This window comes from Limulus polyphemus, unplaced genomic scaffold (genome assembly GCF_000517525.1).
Source record: "Limulus polyphemus unplaced genomic scaffold, Limulus_polyphemus-2.1.2 Scaffold2695, whole genome shotgun sequence".
Classification (NCBI taxonomy): Eukaryota; Metazoa; Arthropoda; class Merostomata; order Xiphosura; family Limulidae; genus Limulus; species Limulus polyphemus.
In genome coordinates this window covers 103,443-111,944 of record NW_013668305.1, presented here as the reverse complement: position 1 = coordinate 111,944, position 8,502 = coordinate 103,443, and positions in this window count along the sequence as shown.

Genomic DNA, 8,502 nt, shown 5'->3' with positions numbered 1-8,502 from the left:
TTGTTTGTTTGTTTTGGTTTGTTGTTGAGCACAATGCCACACGATGGGCTATCTGTACTGTGCCCACCACGGGTATCAAAACCCGGGTTTTAGCTTATAAGTCTTCAGACTTATCGTTGAGCCACTTGAGGAGAGGGTTTGTTTGTTTGTTTGAAGTTAAAAATATATAATTTGTAGTTGAACACAAAGCTACACAATGGGCTATCTGTGCTCTGTCCACCACGGGTATCGAAACCCGGTTTCTAGCATTGTAAACCTGCAGACCCGCAGACGTACCGCTGTGCCACTGGGGATGGAAACTGAGAGGAAGGGCTCAATAACTTGGAAAAGTTACTTTATCTGTAAACAGTTTGATATCTTCTAATCTTCGCTTTACAGTACCGACAGAGGGCTTTAAAATATGCTATGAAAAAAAAATGGGAGCAATTAATTATATTCTTAAGTTGTTTTTTTTTCTCATTCTTTGTATTTCATGAACTATGAAGATTCAAGCTCTACTGAAATATTAGTTGAGAATTTTTTTTTTAGATTTTTGATATTCATCTAGGAACATTTATGGCTAAAAATCGATTAGAATCACTAGCAACTAGCGTACAGTTTCCATTACGAGCACGAACTTTGCACCTAGCGATTATCTAAGAAACTAATCCCTAATTTAGCATCATGTGATCACTCATCCAAGTCCACTTATACTCTCATAACTGTATTTATACTCTTATAGCTGTATTTTTTCCCCCTTTTGGAACAAGCGAAGTGTACATTGAACTCAGTGGAATTATCTCTGTCTACCCTCTTAACCTTCAATCATTTCTCCTTTTTCAAACTAATAAACTGTTGTTTGAATTCCACTCAATGATCCAGTTAGTTCCCTTTTCGTTCAACTAAGAGACACTCTCCAAATTCAGTCTTTTCATTTTTGATTGTATAGTTCTTGTTTTTCTTTAAGCTCACGATTTGTTATTTGAATTCTTCTCTGCGCCAGACATACACACAGTTTGTTTCTCGTAAAGTCATTTTTTTGTTAAAAACTTTCTTACTTATACTCTAAAAGAACATGAAGATAACTATCTATGTCTTAGCGTTTTGACCTATGACCCTAAAATACTTCTGGCGTAAAAATCTTCCCATAAGGGAGTAAATTCATTACTCATTTAGTCGTCTTCTCCTATAGGTTTCTAAGCATTCTGGATGGTGACTACATTTTTTCTTTAGAATAACAGTCTGGGATTATAGTTATTCAGATGAATAATTAATATAGCGACTCTCAGTCACTTCAGACCAGTGAGATGAGCAGGACTGACGTAGGCTACACTTTAATCTAAGCTGTGGTCAAATCAAACCTTCTTATGTCCTTCAGAATAATAAAATAACATATTTGTATAATAAATATGTATTGAGTATCTTCCGCGGGTTTCAGTAATTTAGTTTTTAAAGTCTTAGCAAATTTGATTGGTTCTTCTGTTCTGCTCGTTTTCATACAATGGATTTCATTGGCTTTTATTCTCATTGCTATACAGTAGGTCTATTCGATTCAGCCAGTTAGTAGGTCTGTCGATGAGAACCTCTTTATTTATGTACAAACGTGTTACTTTTAGGTTTTAAGTTATTTGTTTACACGTGTCTTCTAATCGAACCTCTGTGTCTATAACTTTGTTGTAAATCTGGTAAAAAAAAAATCGATTTTTATCCTTTTCCCTTTGATGTCATCCTTCAGTGGAGAGTCAGAGGCTAAAACACGGTAAGTACGTGTCAGTCAGAGGCTAAAACACGGTAAGTACGTGTCAGTCAGAGGCTAAAACACGGTAAGTACGTATCATAATTACTCAAGTTATCTTACTTATTTTGGAATTTGAATTCAGGAATGTATTGTCAAAAACACTGTGCATTACTAATGAGGTATCAAAATTTATGTTACATGTTACTAACTTGGAGAATTGGTTCTTATGTACATTACTTGTTACTAATGAGGTATCAACATTTATGTTACATGTTACTAACTTGGAGAATTGGTTCTTATGTACATTACTTGTTACTAATGAGGTATCAACATTTATGTTACATGTTACTAACTTGGAGAATTGGTTCTTATGTACATTACTTGTTACTAATGAGGTATCAACATTTATGTTACATGTTACTTACTTGAAGAATTGGTTCTTATGTACATTATTTGTTACTACTGAGGTATCAACATTTATGTTACATGATACTAACTGAAAGAATTGGTTCTTATGTACATTATTTGTTACTAATGAGGTATCAACATTTATGTTACGTGTGACTAACTGAAAGAATTAGTTCTTACGTACATTACTTGTTACTAGTGAGGTATTAACATTTATGTTACATGTTACTAACTGGAAGAATTGGTTCTTACGTACATTATTTGTTACTAGTGAGGTATCAACATTTATGTTACGTGTTACTAACTGAAAGAATTGGTTCTTATGTACATTATTTGTTACTAGTGAGGTATCAACATTTATGTTACATGTTACTAACTTGGAGAATTGGTTCTTATGTACATTACTTGTTACTAGTGCGGTATCAACATTTATGTTACATGTTACTAACTGGAAGAATTGGTTCTTATGTATATTACTTGTTACTAGTGAGATATCAACATTTATGTTACATGTTACTAACTGAAAGAATTGGTTCTTATGTACATTACTTGTTACTAGTGCGGTATCAACATTTATGTTACATGTTACTAACTGGAAGAATTGGTTCTTATGTATATTACTTGTTACTAGTGAGATATCAACATTTATGTTACATGTTACTAACTGAAAGAATTGGTTCTTATGTACATTACTTGTTACTAGTGAGATATCAACATTTATGTTACATGTTACTAACTGGAAGAATTGGTTCTTATGTACATTACTTGTTACTAGTGAGGTATTAACATTTATGTTACATGTTACTAACTGGAAGAATTGGTTCTTATGAACATTACTTGTTACTAGTGAGGTATCAACATTTATGTTACATGTTACTAACTGGAAGAATTGGTTCTTATGAACATTACGTTTTTTTATAATATATAAGATTAAGTGTAATTAACTTTGTCTTTTATAAGATGCAATTTTCGATGTCATTACAATACAAAAACGTACATACGTTAATGTAACAATCTGGAATGTCATAAAATGTATTGTTAGACGTTATTCATGCTGCTTGTTAGAAATGGGATTATTAATTAATTTAACGTTATTAACTTTACTAGTTACAAGGTTAACATTGTGAGTTGAAATGTGAAGTGTCTAATTATTAAGTGTTACGATAAACAAACTTGTGTATCACAAATATTACTTGTAATACAATAGAAAATCACATTTTATATAATTTATGTCAGCATCTCTCGTTAAGACATTAGAGTCTAGTGACATCAACATCACTCGTTTAAAGTGTAAATGGCCTGGTGACTAGGATGCTCGACTCGCAATCTGAGGGTCGCGGGTTCAAATCTCCTTCATCGCACGTGCTCGCCCTTTCAGCCGTGAGAGCGTTATAATAAGACGGTCAATCTCACTGTCTGTTGGTAAAAGAGTAGCCCAAGAGTTAGTAGTGTATGGTGTCGACTAACAGCCTTCCCACTAGTCTATAACTGTTAAATTTGGGATGGCTAGCTCAGATAGCCCTCGTGTAGCTTTGCACTGAATTCATAACAAACACTAGAAACTAACTAAATAACAGTATACATATGAGTCGATTAGGCATCACATCAGTCACAAAATGTCAATAGGATTTCAGGACTTTATGAAGTTATAAATTATGTTGAATATTTTTATTACTCCCACTTCGAATACGTAGTAGTTCCTACGTATTTTTTTGATTGATTTTTAATAAGTGTCTCGTAAGTTCTGCAGTTAAATACTATATTCTGAGAAGAAACGTTATGGTTGCATGCAGGAACTTCTTGGGCGACTTAAGGAAATATATCATTTTTTTGACATTAATAAGCATCATGATAGTGTTTAAGATATCTAACTCTGTAAAATACAACGAATAGTTTTGTCAACACCATGACGACAACGTTATATTATTTAACTTTTTATGGCCTGTCATACCTCATAACGAGAAATGTTAATGTCACTAGTTTTTCATCTCTTTACGACTGGGGTTTAAGTTATTAGATTTTACAGCTTTTAGCGAATAATATCGATGTTACTAGTGTATTATTTCTTAATAAGTGATATTGATGTTACTAAGCTTTCATCTCTTAACAAGCGATATTGATGTCACTAGTCTTTCATCTCTTAACAAGTGATATTGATGTCACTAGTCTTTCATCTCTTAAAAAATGATATTGATGTCACTAGTCTTTCATCTCTTAACAAGGGATATTGATGTTACTAGGCTTTCATCTCTTAACAAGTGATATTGATGTCACTGGGCTTTCGTCTCTTGATAATTGATATTGATGTCACTAGTCTTTCATCTCTTAACAAGGGATATTGATGTCACTAGTCTTTCATCTCTTAACAAGTGATATTGATGTTAGTATGCTTTTGTATTTTAATGAATGATGTCACTAGCATTTTATTTGTTAACAAGCGATATTGGTGTTACTAGTATTTCACCTTTTAACGAATTATGTTGATGCCACTAGATTTTCGTATCTTAGCAAACGCTGCTGCTACGTAAACTTTCACTGTACTTGGTGTGTTTTGAATTCCGTGTAAAGCTACACAAGGGTTATTTCAGCTAGCTGTCTCTAAATTAACACTGATAGACTAGAAGGTAGACAGCCAGTCAATACCATCTACACCAAACTCTTGGGCTACTCTTTTACCAACGAAGAGTGGGATTGACCGTTACGTTATAATACCCACATGGCTTAAAGGGCGAGCATTTTCGGTGGCAGGGATTAGAACCCGCGACCCTTAGATTGTGAATCGAGCGCCTTAACCATCAGGCCATATCAGGCCTAGTTACTCTCTATTTCAGAGAGCATTACCAGAGAGAGCCTGCTGGAGTATGACCGAAAAGAAATACAGAAATCGAGTCGTTATAGTAAAACGATTTTGAAACCTTATAACTTGTTATAGTCCATTCACCATGTTCAGTCACATTCTCTCTGCCAACCGTGCATCTTGTAAATAGCCCTATACCGTAATTTCCAGTTCAAATGTCCTTCGTAAGGTTTTTCATGCACAAAGCACACCATTACTCCCTGGATGTTTTCCTCAATCTGTGTGATATATAACGGATTTCCAGTGCCAAGTTGAATAATCTGATCGCACAGAAATACATAGAAGCTGCGAAATGTGTTTGTGTTGACTAGCATGAATACCTGTTTCATTTTCAAGTTGCTTGAGGTATGCGACAGTTGAAGGAATACTTCTTGGAAGCAACTTATGTACACGTGACTTATTTCTGTTTTCTAAATGGATATCCTTTTTTATTATCTTGTGCACTTTTGCCTAGGGCACGTGGATGGCTTTTATCATTAGCCTTTACGTCTTTGTAATCTACATCACAATTACCTGCGCTTTGCTTACCACGGCTGAAGTACGACTAGTTGTAGGTCACTTACTGATTGGTCCTGGTGACCGAAGTTATTTCATATCTTTTTGTCTTCCAATGAAATTAAATACAAAGGTTATCCCTCTCTCAAAAAACTATAATTTCAGTATTTGTTTGCATCTAATATCCGCATAGCAACACAATGAGCTACTTTTTCTCTGCGCACCAAGGTTATCAAAATGAGATTTTTAGTGTTATAAGTCTCGACTCACCGCTGAACCAGCGGAGTCTAAATCCCTAAGCTGAATACATATTCATGATCTGAACATACAAATGTTTTGGTGGCATTATACTACATCCCAAAATATAGTTATGATACATTCCGTTCCATCGCTACCATATTTCGCGTTTGATTATAGTGTATCTTGCTTAAAATTCAAAATCATTTTTAATTTAACGTAATAAACTTTCTGTATTTACTATGTGGTCGAATATTATTGTTTGTTTGTTTCGTTTTGAATTTCGCGCAAAGCTACACGAGAGCTATCTGCGCTAGCCGTCCCTAATTTAGCAGTGTAAGACTATATGGAAGGCAGCTAGTCATCACCACCCACCGCCAACACTTGGGCTATTCTTTTACCAACGAATAGTGGGATTGACCGTCACCTTATATAACACCACCACGGCTGAAAGGGCGAGCATGTTTGGTGTGACGGGGAGTCGAACCCGCGACCCGCAGATTGCGAGTTGAGCGCCCTAACCACTTGGCCATGCCGGGCAATATTATTGTTTCAAGTAATACAAAAAAATATATTCTAAAATACGTGTTCCTGAATAAAATAAACGATTTGATTTATTTGTGTACACTTTGTTTGTTTGTTTTTAATAATGCACAAAGCTACAGAAGGGCTATCTGTGTTCTGCCCACCACGGGTATCGAAACTCAGTTTCTAGCGTTGTAAGTCCGCAGAGATACCGCTGTGCCACTGGGGGGCTATTTGTGTACACCTCAGTTTCCTTAGTTGTTTATTTAGGCTTAAAATTTGAATATATGATATAAATATACATTTCTATAGTTATATGTGAAAAATGTACGTTTTTTATTACATGTTGTCACGAAATTTGTTAGGCAGTGAGAATCCAGTAACATTGTATTTAACCGAAAATAATCAACATAGCATTATAAATCCACTTACAGGAAAAATCGCTTTGCTATAAGTATTGCGCTGGCAGAGACAGTTCTGGTGCAAATTAAGAAGGTTTATTTGAAAGGTCAAAGTCTTAGATTCTAAATAATTATAAAGAATGTTAGAGTCTTTCTTTAAAACACTACAGTGACATTCATGGGGAGTCTTTCTTTAAAACACTACAGTGACATTCATGGGGAGTCTTTCTTTAAAACACTACAGTGACATTCATGGGTCGAAAGGTACGTTTATAATAACTCTTTCCATTTGTAATGATATTAATCAAAACCCTGAGTCACAATACATACACTTGAAAACTATTGTATGTGCCCATTGTTTTGTAGTTTTAAACTGCTTCAGATACTTGAAAACTATCGTACATACCCATTGTTTTGTAGTTTTAAACTGCTTCAGCCAATATTTCAAACATACACTACCAAGCATCGAATCAGCACGAGAATACTGCAAATAAAATTAAGCTTCTCATAAACACGTTGATTTTCTGGTAGAGAAGCGTGAAGCTAAATCAGAATTAATTTTCGGGTCTGTCACCCCACCGCTTATTCATCTTTTCCTTGCTAATTGTAAGCTTGCTATATTCAGCCAAGTGGAGTCCTTGGATAGAAAATTAAACTAGGCTCGAAATTTACGAGGAGTTACAGTCACACTCACTGTAAGAAGCTAGCGTAAATGAGGTGAAGTTATGGTTCGGTTTCTAAGGTTAGTCTTTTTATCAATAGTTACTTACGACTTCTGTGAGAAGATAAAATGTCCTGTGTGTTATTGAAACTCTAAATGGGCAAAACCCACTATATAAAACACCGTAGATGGGATTAGAGAGTATGTGTTTAATAATCTTATATGCCTGATATTTTACAATTTACAAGTACATTCTTTAGCTTGAGTGGCATTCAGTAGAGCAGCGTTGATTATATTCGGCCCTCAAAGAAAAAACAAATACGAAAATGTGTCCGTATGTCCGTCGTTATCAACGAACACGGATCATTTTTGGTAGGACAATGAGGAATAATATTCTACATAAGTCCACTTATTTTACATAAGTTTCATCAAAATCCAATCATTTTTGACTGAGTTATAGAGTAAAAATAGTGTGAAAAATCGGTCTCTATGTTAACAGATAAGGATTTTTTTTTCGCGACCTTTGCTGTGACCTTAACCATCCAAAAACGCACATACATGGGTGAAAACATAACCTCCATGACTTTCGGTGACGGAGGAAACAAATAGATATTCAAAACAACGCTCATTTTCAGAAATTAATATTTCATGTACAAAAATATGACCATAGAAAGTAAATCCAATTTTCTCAGACACCTACCAGGAAATACTTAAACTAATATTTATTATGCTCTGTATATATTTCCTTATAAACATTAGATGTCAAAAGCCAGTGACGTACGTAGTTCCAATGAACCGTTATTTATAACACTTCGAAGCTATAACGTCACACGTTCAATGTTATTTCCCTGTAAGGGAGCCGAAGGTCGCCTGGAGGGTTCGTCAGTTTTAACCACTCGCACCATTATACAGTAGTGTGTTGTCTGTCAATCAGTCAGTAGACACTAAAATGACGTCAGATAAGGGAAGCTTACCTTTGCAATTTGTACTGTCGTGACGTTAGTAAAACGTGCGCATGACATGACTTACGAGAAGGATTATGCACTCTGCAGGCTACAACATAGAAATAAAAATATTTGTTACTTTTAATTTTGGTTTTATTTTCTTTTGAAACAGAACACTTTCGGGGACCCAGCGGAAGAACATCTAGTATTAAACTGTGGAGGCAGTAAATTTAAGTGAGCTTAAGAGAAAGCTTGAT